Source organism: Saccoglossus kowalevskii, chromosome 8 (genome assembly GCF_978046115.1).
Source record: "Saccoglossus kowalevskii chromosome 8, keSacKowa6.1, whole genome shotgun sequence".
In the NCBI taxonomy this organism is placed as follows: domain Eukaryota; kingdom Metazoa; phylum Hemichordata; class Enteropneusta; family Harrimaniidae; genus Saccoglossus; species Saccoglossus kowalevskii.
The window spans coordinates 19,524,412-19,539,362 of NC_140648.1; the positions used below are offsets into that span (position 1 = coordinate 19,524,412).

The window sequence follows — 14,951 nt, forward strand, 5'->3', positions numbered from 1 at the left end:
AACGTCGCTTAGTATGCCGGTAACGGCCTTAGGTTGGTTAACAGTGATGGAGATCACGTTTGACATAGATGGTAGTTCTGAGCACGATGTGTTATAGAATGAACACCTTTTATTGGGGATTTATTGTTTCTGCGTCATGATTTTAGGTGATAAAAAGTGTTTCATCGTCGATTGATCGTTCTGGATCATTGCACGATACTAGGGTCATGTAAGCACTGGACACTCATAATGAGCATAATACGCAAGGTCGTTCAAGGCATCTATTAACAGGCGATAATTTATAGGTATTCGTATCTCAGTGCAGTTTGATTTCTGCTAATTCCATTAAGGTAAAGGTTACGGGATCCGAACGTAGTAAGGAAGAGAATCTTTTAGATATATTAATGATTTTTTTTGGACGTTGACGAAAGCCATTCGATGAAACACTAATTTGAGCAGCGTTTTTCCAAATTGTTGATCTTTTGATAAGCCTGGATGATGTATCACGGTTTAAATTAACCGTTTTATCAATTTTTGAAAAATCTAGAAAAAATGAAAAAAAAATTTCTTGCTACCTTAAGTCGGAAAATAATTCAATATAAGAATTTTTCGATATACAACATGTTATTTTTCTGTATAGTCATCATTGTGTAAATATTCCTCTTAAATAAACGTGTCATAGTCGATGTGGTTTGCAACTGCAACCATTTTATATTAACTTTTAAAATACAATTACACAAAAGTAATCCCCTTTATGCTGTAGACTCAAATATTTATACACTACTGTTCGTGTAAGAGTGGAGCACGAACTGATATTTATAATATCCCTCCGCTTAGCTTCCACGCAGTCGTCCCGGTCCCATGAGAGCGTCGACAGCACGGTCGCAGTTGGAAGTCACGCGGGGATGACAATGATTTTATCACGTCATGTATATTTCACGGTATGTAAATAGCGTTGAAATGGGAATTATATAGAATGCTATAGATGATTATCACTCCATGGTCTCTATTTTTAGACAACTCGAGTTTCAGAAATAAAATAAAATTTTGCACTTTCGTTATTTAAAAAAGTGTTACTTGTGTTTGTCATGTAATAATTATACGGCCATCACCTCATCGCTGTACCTTGACAGATTCTACGCAACCTACGTGTATTTAATTGCGCCCTCTTCTGCAATACAAGGAATATTTTCTTCAATGCATTGTCCAAAATCGATACTTCTATAGTAGGTATCCTAAGATGTCCTTCTCAGTCAGACGGAGATTGAGCTGACATTTTACGATCGGTTACTTGAGGGATAAAAATCCAAATAATTGGAACAGTTAACTCTAATTATTGGTTCCCTAATTTTTCACTATATAGTTTACTAACGACTCAGTTATCGTTCACATCGCTACATTTGATTTATGATAAATTGTCACATGCCACGCCTAATACTTTAGAGGCGCTTCCAATCACATTCGCGACCTCTCGTGACTGCCCGGGCTGCCCGTGTCGATTACCAATGAATGAGCCCGAGGATCGAGCGTCAAGGGAATTCGAGCTCAACTATGTGCGGTGTTTTTTTCTGAATATTTTATTTATTTACATGTGATACAAATGGCTTCGTGACAGAGTAGAACGGCCAGTATCGTGTAATATTTACGACGCCATCGGCCGCTTCCTCAGTAGTACCGCGTTATAACACATACTAGTCCAAATCAAATACCATTATGAGGTGCGTTTTAGCAATGAGTCTACACTCCTTGTGGCGACTAAGGGACGTATATGATATTTATCAGACAGTGTGTCTTTTCGAGTGAAATTCCATACAACCAGGTGCTGTAAGATTAGGGTTTTTCACGTTGATCGATTCGTTCACTGTGATTTTGTAAAAAGAATTTTTTCAAAGATATAAACAAATTAATAATTACATTTGTTTAGTAATTGTGTTTAATTGCTCGCCAAGGCTCAAATTTACTAATATTGGATAAGGCCTGTATATTTCCAGTAATTGGAAGTTCGGTTAACTGAAAATTAAAATTCGAGTTACTAAATTTGAACGTTAAACAAAGTAAACAATCTGTGTTGTCCGTAACTCGATGTTTGGTTAACTATTAATTAAAGCTCGAGTTACAATTTGGACGAGGTTTCGCAAATGTGGGTCTGGATTCTACAATATGGGCGTGGTCATTTTTGTAACTCGATGTTTTCGTTACTCGGTGTCAGTAACTTGAATAATTCAGCACGTCATGCCATGATATATGCCTAACAATAACATTTGTCAAAAAGAAAATGGCCACTAGGTGGCCATTTTGAGTCTAATCAACAAATGAAAGTGTTGTACATCAACTACCGATAATGGTTAACCGTTCCACTGAATTTGAAGTAAATTGCCCGAGATCTAGTTCCGTCTCGAAAAGCAGAGCTACACTTGAAAAGCATGTTATTTCACACATATAGAGATTTATATAGTTTTTAAATTCGAATAATAAACAGCATCATTAAAATCTTAAAATTCACCAAAATGAAGCAGTATCTATCAAATTAAATCCGCCATTTCAAAAAATAGTTGGTTTTGATTCGTTAAAATTCCATTAACAACCGTATGACTTGTTTATTCTGGTATAATTTTATATCAACATCCCTTCCGTCCAAAAAAGCTGTTGAATAGAGAAGATTACATTCCTGTGCCTGTGGGGACTCTATTCCGCACCTTGATACAAATTCTGTGTGATGCGTGAAACCTGTAAGCGTTTCACCTTGGTATGTTATGACAGCTAGATCGTATCACACATCCTAGCGCCTTTGTTACATATTCTTTGCCCGTCTCTACACAGTCCACGTGATTGTTATCAAACCACATGAAATGGTCGTTGAGAGTGGTACGCATGATCTGTCTGACCTGTTATGGTGGTCACGTGTTTTGGCCACGTGACTTATAATGACATAGCACACCTACTTGAATATACTATTAGAGAGTTCACTTGTGCAAACTAATATTGAATTTTCCAAGCATCGGATTTTTTTTTTCACTAAATAACGTCGACAATGTGTCCTGCATATGAAACATTGCTTACATAACAATATCAACATAATTCAATAAATCTAAATTGTCAACTCATAACACGAAACGTGCTATGTGTATTGAATAGCTTATACAGTTGAGAATTTCCATAGCAACATACAATCCTCCATTGAAGGCACATGCTCAAAATACATGTTCGATTGATGAATGTTGATATTACAAAAATAATCACACAATAGCTACTTTACACTCTAGCAGCTGATTCTTTGTTGGACATGCAAAGACTTGAAAAGCCTGCGATTTAGTGTCACTTTGTACAAGATGTTTGTAAAGTTATAATAATAAGCCCCTTTCCAATTCCATCCTCCATTGTATTTCCCATGATGCTTAGAGAGAGGTCACGGGGTCACGGGGTATAAACATTGAGTACAGGAAGCAGCACTGATACAAGTACTATACACAACAAGCTCTATTTTTTCCAGAAACCAACCATTTAAGGTGAGTTTTCTCAATATTTTTCACTGTGATTAACTTAAACCTTTGACAGCCACTTTCCATGTACAAGGCAATGAGGTCTTTGATTTCACAACTATCCCATACTTCCAGCAAAAATCAAGTTTAAGCAGAACTGCTCCAACATGATTACAGGTTCGGCCAAGTCTGTAAAATAAAGTACATTAAAAAAGAAGACTTGCATAATTATTGAACTAACAGAACTAACAATTTAGCAAAATTTAATAATTAATAGTGACCACTCAAATTGCTTTTTGCTTAGTTTTAGAATTTCCTCAGTTGTGACAGATGTAAATTAGAGGTAAATTCATTATAATAAAGAATGCCCCCACCTGTATCATATTTCAAGTATTGATTATTGAGATCCAAATTTGTACAAATGTCAGTCACCGTCTTTACCAGCCTTAACAGTCAAAATATTACTTTAAATCTAAATTAAAAAAAAAATTATGCTCACCCAGCTACACATGTGCAATAGGAACTCTTAATTTCTCCACTCTATTTATTTATTGCAACCCACACATTGTGAGGTTCATGACTGATCCTTTGGGATGGCGTACACTTTGTTTTCAAGAAACAGTAGGGACTATTAGCAGATATTGGGTGATAAAATATCTCAAAGAGAAATTGAGATGAAAAGTAGCTGAATGCTTTCCCCTCTTTGTAATCCTTTAACAGTCTCTTTGACAGGTTGGCACTTTCTATGTCTGTTTTATGGCGCTGTAGATACAACTGAACATCAGTTATCATAGTTGGAGGCCACTTTGAAATGGAAGTGTTCTCATCCTCCCAACAAGACTTGAGATCAATAAAAGGATCTGGAAGTCTCTCTCCATCCACCATCAGTGTTGCTGCATATTGTTGTTCTCTGTCTGCTGACTTCTCTGCAGCTGTTGCAACTAATGATAATTTCATCAGGGATGCAGCATATGCCAAGGCAACGAGCTCATCCTTCCGTCCTGAAACAGGAAGACCCCTTTTTCGTAGGAATTCTCTGAGCTGTGGCACACCATATCTTTGAAAGTTGTCATATAATTCATGGGTATCTGGATTATCCATTGACCTGAAATATGGCATTTCAAAACATTTCAGCAATTACTGTACTGATACACAAATCTGTCCAACACCGGTTTGGCATTAAATTGGCTAAATTAGCAAAACAAGTAAGTTGGAATGAGTAACAAAATTACTGGATACAACAGTGATTCCCATTTTTTTTTATAATAAAACAAATTACCACACAGCATCAGCATATATCCATAGTACGGTCCTATACACTCATTAAAGTAGATATAGGCTGAGAGGACACGATTTAACTAAACAACAAATTTAAAAATGTTAAATGTTGGTTACAGCCGAGTCAACAGTTTAAATTATTATGAAAGAAACTGTTAAATGGTTCTTTGTTAACCATGGAACTGTTAAAAAGCTAACACTAGGATCACTTCCTGTACTGTTGTACACTGGAAAAAATCAGATGAACAGAAAAAATCAACACCCAGTAAAGCGTGCTTTGCTGTTAAAAGTTAACTTATTTAAAAATTTTCACAAAGCCTTTTTTATACATTCAATGAACATCGTCTGTGCTGAAATGTCAAGGTATCCAACAAGTAATTGAAATTTATTAACACTTACACATTCCCTGGTGGGATTGGCAATGTTTAAGAATAAATAATAGGAAAAATAGGAAATGCACATAACAAATTAGACAAGGCTAAGCTAGCACATTACATAAAAAAAATGTTAAGACTAAATTATTCAACTATAAAAAAATGGACAATAATGCAAAGCTTTATATGACTACAAATATTATGAACAAACTGAGTCATTTAATGAAATAAAGATTTCCTTTGCAATTAAAACACACTATAAACTAATCTGTCAAAGGTTTAAGTTAATCACAGTGAAAAATATTGAGAAAACTCACCTTAAATAGTTGGTTTCTGGAAAAAATAGAGCTTGTTGTGTATAGTACTTGTATCAGTGCTGCTTCCTGTACTCAATGTTTATACCCCGTGACCCCGTGACCTCTCTCTAAGCATCATGGGAAATACAATGGAGGATGGAATTGGAAAGGGGCTTATAATATCTCATTATTCCAGTGTAAAACGTGTTTCAGCTTTTCCGATGTGTCACCGGACCTAATAGTTAATATCCTACAGTCACTATAAGGTACAAAGGCTAGAAACCCTAAGTTGTATCCCTGCGTTTGCAGGCCTTTCGTTAAGTTGCGCAGTATTGGCAATTACCTCTTGGACTTCAACAGCGTTTTAAATTGTCAACTTTACAACATTATTCATAAATGCATTTACCTAAAAATTAAGAATTCATTTTATATACCTTTCTATATTTGTTATCAGTAAATATCAAAAATCAAAAATAATATCGATAATATCACCGTCTAATTCATAATGCGTTGACTACATATGGTTTTCACAACCTAAGAGGGAGCTTGAAGAGTATGTTTGGGCTCAGTACAACTTGTGTATCACTATACAATTACTCTAAACGCACTCACGTTTTGTTGACAGGTTACTCAAATGGTGAATTTCCTCATTGTTGTGGACAAGTCAAGGATGTTTATTTCGAGTTTATCTAATGGTAAATAGCAATATTAATTGGGAGAACTTGTAAGATCATGATCCCTGTCATGGCGAAGTTACTCAAAGCGGGAAAGTCGTCACCTGCGCACGCGCGAGAATTGAGTCCCAGGTGACGATAAGAACACACTGACATCTGACACATGCGCAGGTGACGACTCCCCCACTTTAATATTACAATTTTTAAAGACAATTAAAACTCCAATGCTCCAAGGTAAAAACAACAATATTTTAAAATGAGTAGTGACACGAGGTTGTTATTAGTGTACCCTAAGTGAACTTGTTATAATACTACATTTATGCCGCGTTGGAAATGTAATTAGAAGATGAATCACGATAACTATAATACTTTGTTGGATTCCAGTGCATCACTACGGCTGCCATGTAAACTAAAATTATTCTCTTTATAAGTCTTCGTAATTTATATTTCCATTGTTTCAAATAATTGACGCAGAGAAAGATAAAGGGAATCGTGATGAACCTACTAGTATATCAACGCATACAAGTGTGCGTGGCTTTTTTGATAGATTGATTTGCAAACTAATTCGTATACTTATCGTGAAATATATTAATACCGGAACGTATTCATAATTGCCTCGTTACTGTTTACTATATTCCAGTGAATAGAATATAATTTAATCGTCTCACATATTATAATACAAATTGATGTGTACCCATATAAAAATATCGTAGGATTACAATTGCTCTTTTGTTGCAATGTCGTTATAATGACTAATTTACCGATGTGTTACACAATACTGGTACTGAATTGTGCCGAACAACAATTAACTCCGATCCCTCAACCAACTACGATTAACGGGGGGCATCAAACGACTGCTGTATTATCGACACACAGGTGCATGCCCTGTTATCTATTGTGAATGTGCTATACGTCATAAGTGTTATAGCATACTAGTTTAGGGACCGAGGGAATACGCTATCATCGAGACGTCTAGACGCTCGTCTGTTAACACAATTTATAAATAACATCAGTTCCAATGAAAGCGTGTCTTACCATACTTGTTTGGGGGAAACAAGGGATATAGTATCATTGAGGTGCCTGGATGCGCGTCTGTGTACATAATTCGATAACAAATCGGTGATGGCCTTTTTTGCTTTTATGTAACGATGTTTGTAAATGCATCATCTCGTAAATAATTTAGAAAGTATGTCACACAGTGTACATATCAAAGACATTTCTTTGACCTATTGTTGAGCATCAGCGGGCGTGTTCTAATTTCCGATATTGTTAACGTACGCCTAGACGAGCTACAAGGGGTTGATATGTTGTAGTTAATCTCAGGTCAGACAATATTCTAGTTCAAATTCATGTATTAACACATTTATTTTAATGAAAAAAATTACCATGTGATCTCAACAGAGAAAAATACTGTAATGAGCCACAAAACCACAAAACACACTCATTCACAAACTACAAACAACACCAATTATAGCACACTACATTCAAATTCTGTGCGGTGATATACAATATTACGCAGTCCCAAGAGAATAACAATATTTGCGTTATATTCCGTGCCTGGATGACATTGTTTCAAAATGGCAGTCTTTTTCGACAGAAATGATCAACAGCGGACTAAAATATTGAGCACCTTACTGTTCTGAAAAATAAAACGTTGTCGTAAAGATAGTTATCCGAGATATCAAGCCAAAATCGACGACGAAGCCACGCAGGAGGTTGTGGAAGGTGGTCAGACCTTGATATTTAACGGGCTATAGGGATATTGTATACGGGGGAACATCATGATAAAGACTTCCCATTTTTTACATTTTGACATTTTTTGACAAGAAAATTCAGAAATGTATAAGAATAATATAACGAGATGTATTACATATGCACACCAATAATATTTTTTATGATTACAGATTAATTAATTTCATAAAAATAATTAACAATTTCCTCTATATTTTTGCATTTTATTTGTTTTAGATGACTGAAATGGGTTAAATTCCAAACGATGTAGTGTTTCCAATAACTCATCACGTATAAACAATACCTTTAATATGATTTTACTTGGTACGCCGTCTGTCGTAGAGATTCGCTCCCGGGGCGCATAAGGTGGTGTCGGGTGTATTTGTAATAGGTAATTTTTCGTCCGACTGAAGCTGCTAAAATTTGGTTTATGGGCTCATGGAAGAAGAAAAAGGCGTCGAAGATAAAACTGTATTCACTGCTCTTGAATTGTTTTGACTTGCGTAAGTGTGTGCACAAATGCATTCGGCTCAATAAGAATGACCTGGGAGATTGTCAAGCATGACTGAGTGCCACGGTTTCTGTTTTAGTTTAGAAGATATTTGATTGATTGCAATTTTTAGTAACCCCCCCCCCCTTCAGAACTCAATGTCAACCTCAGGCTCGGTTTTGCCTCGTTTGAAAATTATATCTTCTGATCGCTAAAACGGTATATCCACTTCAGTTGGGGTGAACATTTGTATATTGGCAATGCACAGTGGTCGCAATAATTACATTCACTATACAGAATTTGAATTGACATGTTATAGTGCATACAATTATGAGAGCCATGACCTCAGCTTATTGAATTGAGAAACATACCTAACCCGGGCCTAATTCCATCTCATCTGACGGAGTAAGTACAGAACTAACAAAATAAACTGTTGAATAAAACGCAATGCAATGACTAACTGCCATTCTTCGTTTAAAGAGCGGTTTATTCTTATAATAGGAGAATGTCAATCATATGCTCTATCAGGAAGTGTGGAAATATGTTGATGCCATCACTATTAATTGTGATGGCGTTGTATTTTTATTGAAATACAACATCGGTGAACTTACGATTATTAATTAGCCTGAATGAGGCGAAGTGTTGGAGTGGCCTAGTTTACTGACGCAATTTTACAGCAATTATAGCCGAAAATATATTACGCCAATAACTATTATCGGGTAAATTAATTGTGTCAAATATGATAAGATGTTTGAGTGAAGATTGTAATCTCATTCGTGTTCAAGTGATAATGACGCATTTTGTTGAATAAAAGCGTGTTTCGAAACGATGTCGTTGATGTCACGTTGCGTTAATCCAATGTTTAACATTGTTGTGGGCTTGTGAATGACGTATTTATAAAGTTCGAACTTGATCACTTGATCTGCACTGGCATTCCTTAGATGCTGATCGAACGAGGGCTAATAAATTGGAATGTTAACTACCGATGTTAACATAGCAATTGCGTGAGAATGTTAACGCATGAAATACTAGTCGGCAGCATCTTGTCGACCGCTAATATTGGAACACACTTTTGGGATTATAATGTCACCATTCGTACAGTTGATTGCAAAACAACAACATAGACCGCTGTCATATCAAATTGTCATTCCTTTTGTAAATTACAAACAACTAATTTAGTAACCACTACCCCGAATACAGCATTGTCTTTAGGTTAAAGAAAGTAGTAATACTATATATACTACATAATTACCATACGTCATTCAAACCATTCCGTAGATACACTACTGATACCTGGGGATGTTGATATTAATTTTTGATATTATTACCAAGCATCAAGTTTATTGGTAGGAATTTAATTATAGCTAGAACTGAGCGAAATAGGTAATATTAGACGTGGAAACAATTTCACTGAATGTTTTTCACCGTGTCACTCAAATGCTATAAACCCCCGCCATCGTCACGCATATTGTGTACGCAAAAAATATATATTACTGGCGTTGTATACTTCGCGTGGGACTCATGAACATGCTTTCTGGCGTTTTTTTTTTTCAAATCAGGTGTCGCCGTTGGATTCTTCAGTTGTACATCTTTATTGTGTCATCATGTTTATTTCATTTCCTTTGTTGTCACCAATTTATAGATGAAACGCTTTTCAAGCCACGTCGTAAATTTGTTATGAAGTATGTTCTACTTCTCATACATGATTATTGAATGTTTATATATATAAATATATATTATTGTTTGCATTTGAGTGAATTTGAGCTGCAAGAAATTGTTTAATTTCACTGCAATAAAAACAGATTTATTTTTATATATGTACATATTCCCAGTACACTTATTCATATATTTTTGTTTTGTCTTATTATATTTGTTAATCTAATTTGGCGAAATGTAACTATGAAATGGATTGTTTGTTCTGCAAAAATAATTCAGATTATTCACATTCTCGTATTCCGTTGCTTAAAAGTGACGGTATACCAATTGTTCATTTATTGAACAATTCTAATTTTGGAATGACGTTCATAAAATGCATTTTCAATATTAATACCGTCTATCAAAACGCTAGTTGTCGCATAGTATAAAGTTCAATCTCTGTCATCGTTTTGAATATAAAAGGTCACGCCGTGCGTCATAACGGATGTGCTTACATGTGAGTACCGCCTACCACCACCTCATTGACAAGCATCAACCACATTCTCGTATTCCGTGCTCCAGCATACGGGTTATTATTATAAGTAGTAGCAAGTGTCGACAAGTCTGCTTCCCTAAAGTGACATGTTAAATAGCTTTTGGGACTTGGTTGGTTACATTCAAAGAACATTTATCCCACAATACCCTGGGTCATCTGTATAACCATAAAAAAACATTTGTATTAAAGTGTCTGTGAAATATCCACCTATATATTTATTTTGTTTGTTTCTGTTGTCCTGTAATGGACATTTGTGAAAAAAATAAAATAAATAGTCTTCGAATAAAATTGAAAAACAATTCCAAGTTGTAGCTACGCCCCTTCCTGTCGCAGTCGACTGTTCCCGTTTCCGGCTTTCCGACTTCTCCCGAAGTGAAAATGCGACATCAAACGTCAGACAAGGGTGGGGGACGATACAAGTGGCATGCACTGAATACCTTAAAAAACTATTTTTACCTTAATTATTTTTTTTCATTTTGTTGTCTGCGAATTAATGAAATATTTGAGTGAATGTCTGTCATTTTATTTCCCGGGGGCGCAAAATATGATTGAATAATTGGTGGCATGATACTGCACACATACACAATAAGTATTGCAATACGCGATCATTTACTTACGATCGCCGCTCACTAAGTGGTGGTGGCGGGTGGAATTGAAAACGGATTACAACAATAAAATTCAGTAACATCTCGAAGGAATCGCCCAGAATTTCCATCTACCGTGAATGCGTGCTTAGTTGCATGAATTTAGAAATCTAATTTTACGAAAGAAACCTGCGATTAGGGCCTGCGATCTTACGTATCGAATATGATACAGGGTCAAGCGATTAGCCAATGGCCACAGAATTTATATGTTACTGAGGTATGTTACCGATGACCTGAAGTTTCACTTTTCAAAATGGCGGCCGCGCTCTCAGAAAAACAGAAAATTGTAATTGTACGGCACGAATGTTTTTCTTGTATTTCGCTTGCCTCAATTACTGACGGTCTCTTCAATACAAAATGAAATCTGTAACAATATATGAATTATAAATGGCTCTGTGAAATTATGATTGTAAAATGATAATCAATGTAAAAATACACGAGTTTAACCAAAGACTTACGTAACTGTTTCTCCGCCAAGAGACCTGTCACTAACGGTGACTTCTGTTCTTTTGTTGTAAGATGACGTGTGACAAACAGACAGACAATACAAATTAAATGTGATTTAAATGGTATTGAATCCTGAAAGTCTTAAATTGGTGTATGGTCGAGATTTTGCATGTGTTTTTTTTTTTTTTTAGAGTCAGCATATTTACGGATCCAGAGACAGTTCAATCACAAAAACCTGGTGGGTAAACAGATTCATCGCATTTAAAATAAGTAGCAATTCTAAGGAATGTATTATATTTAGTTTATACATATTGAACTCTGGTTTTCCAAACTCATTATATGAATTTTAAACTTGCCTTGATCTTTTCATGTGACAGGGCAATAGTATATCGACCTCGACTCTATCTCCACCTAGAGCCCATGGGTAAAACATGATCGAATCATCAAATCTTCGACTGTCGAGATTGACGTCGAGAACAATGTGCTCTTTTATTCATATTTAACTCCAGGGATGTTTCGTACCTTGTACATGTTAGTAGTTTGTTTATCAAAACCTGTCACTGGCAATACTTTGTCGATGCGTCAGTGATAGCGTTCCCAATGCTCGCCTTGAAGGCAGGGAATATCCTGTTTAGTACTTGTTTGAATTAATCTACTGTGCAAGGCGAGAAAAAAAATACAATCTTCTGGGATAGTTCTCCTCCACACCAGCATTTCGAGTTTTGAAAATAACTGACGCGTATTCCCGGATTGTGTCGATAATCCCGTCCGTAAGCGATTTTCTTGTATTTAAAAAAAAACGGGGAAACATCGCCCACCCACTTTCACTTGAAACAGCTGAGTCTATTTAGAAGTAGTTGCATAAGATTATTTATTTAATATTACAACTGTACTATATAAGCAAGACCTCGTGTACACAGTAGTTAATGGTTGATGAGGAGGAAGCCGCGTACATGAAATATATTGATAATGTGAAGAAAACAAATTAATAAACAAACATGGAAGAATCGATAATTGTTGTATCATCACCGTCTGATTGTGCAAGTAAGAATATCTTATACTTGCAATAACTACCTTAGAAACGAGGATGTATGATACTTTGTTCTGTCCAGCCTATTTTGGTTCTGAACTCGTGTACTATACAGTAGTGCTTTCAGCTGGTTAAAGTAAAATGCTCAATTTAGATACTGAGATTCATTCAAACCAATGTGCTTTTAATGTGCTCAGTTGAGGTGATTAGCAGAGAGAAAACAAAATTCTGCCTGAGCAGAGGTGTTGAGAGTCTCCTCTCGTAAGACGTAATAGAAGTTTATTTTGCAGCATTACTCTAGTCAATATATCTCATCTCGTATGACGTGATAGAAGTTTATTTTGCAGCATTACTCTAGTCAATATATCTCATCTCGTATGACGTGATAGAAGTTTATTTTGCAGCATTATTCTAGTCAATATATCTCATCTCGTATGACGTGATAGAAGTTTATTTTGCAGCATTACTCTAGTCAATATATCTCATCTCGTATGACGTGATAGAAGTTTATTTTGCAGCATTACTCTAGTCAATATATCTCATCTCGTATGACGTGATAGAAGTTTATTTTGCAGCATTACTCTAGTCAATATATCTCATCTCGTATGACGTGATAGAAGTTTATTTTGCAGCATTACTCTAGTCAATATATCTCATCTCGTATGACGTGATAGAAGTTTATTTTGCAGCATTACTCTAGTCAATATATCTCATCTCGTATGACGTGATAGAAGTTTATTTTGAAGCATTACTCTAGTCAATATATCTCATCTCGTATGACGTGATAGAAGTTTATTTTGCAGCATTACTCTAGTCAATATATCTCATCTCGTATGACGTGATAGAAGTTTATTTTGAAGCATTACTCTAGTCAATATATCTCATCTCGTATGACGTGATAGAAGCGTTATGTGAAGCATCAATTATGGCATTACCCATTGTATATATAGTTTGGTTTGAAATATTATGAAATGCTTTAGAATACATTAGTTCAAATTATTCCATCTCTCCAGCTGAATACATTATAATTGAAATTAATGTTGAGGAAACGCAGTAGGTATCCATTATATCAATCTAAAGATTAATGCCAATGTATTATTTAAACTTTACTTTATTGTTAATTTTAAATGTTAACTTGGCCGGGTTTAACTTCTACAGTAGAGGAATTCAGTTGTACGGATGTTTTCAATTAAATGACTTCACTTTTCATTTAGAACAACGCACACGCGTACAACATACGCACTTTGTGTATGAAAGGGGGATCATAAAAGTTGCCAAGATATTCATTGGCCGACAACCATACAATGCTGTAGTTATTTGAACAGCGCCCTCTTTGGGTGTAAATGACAAATTTCACAAAACTACTAATATTACTATTCGACAAAATATTCACGATTCGACACAGAAATAATTCATCAAAGGGATAACGGTTTGGACAATTCGGCAGCAGATGTTTCAATTTCAAGCATTTTGAAACCGGGAGGTTCATCAAATCTATATTTTTTTTCTATTTACATGTACAATGTTTTTACAGAGGATTGAATCGGGAAATATTTTCTGCTATTGTTGAAGTTCCCAGGAATGTTGGCCAGGGATTTGTGTTGAACACAGCCTTTTGTCTCAACCCCCAAGATGGTCCACGGTTTAATAACGTATTTTATCCGTATTGACTCGAGCGCTTATTTAAAAGCCGATCCCACAATATATTATATTGATTTAATCCCACCTTACTCTCGGGACTTAATAACTTTAACAGTCGCTGACATTGCCTCATGAAATATGCTTCCTGCACGCCAAAGAAATCGACAATCGAGTACTCTGATGAAAGGTTTTCCATCACCCGCGTTTGAATCAAAGGAAAGAAATATTAGTGGCGTATTACCTCAGTGAAGGCATGCGCATAATCTGGTATAGCTTTTGATTGTAAACTTTCATTAAAAGGCGATCCAAATGCACTCGTTTTGACTAGAATCAGCGTCCGAATGCCGCTTATCGTCATGTTCATTTTCCTTGCCATACGCTCGCAGCGAGTACGTCAGAATGTCATTTGTACGGTATTTCATAGAGTAAAATGCGTTGGGGATGGGCTGTAGTTTATTTTGTGATTATTTTGCGTTCAGATTTAATTGTATATCACATTTGGTATAATATATGTTTCACATCCGCATCCCATTTTGCCGTACGCCGAACCGTTATGAGCGCCCCTCAGCTTGTGTTTTTAGTCTTCGCGATTTTTTTTTAATTATGTAAATACATAATTACTTATAATAGTGTGTAATGATGTACATCATTCCGCCGAGTTGGGAGATCCCATTACTATATGCTGTGCGACATGTAC

At 35.7% G+C, this 14,951-nt stretch overlaps 1 pseudogene; it reads right to left on the reverse strand.

Moving 5' to 3' along the window:
• Positions 1-3,514: 3,514 nt before the first annotated feature.
• LOC144361677 (uncharacterized) lies at positions 3,515-4,577 on the reverse strand (annotated as a pseudogene).
• Positions 4,578-14,951: the final 10,374 nt, after the last annotated feature.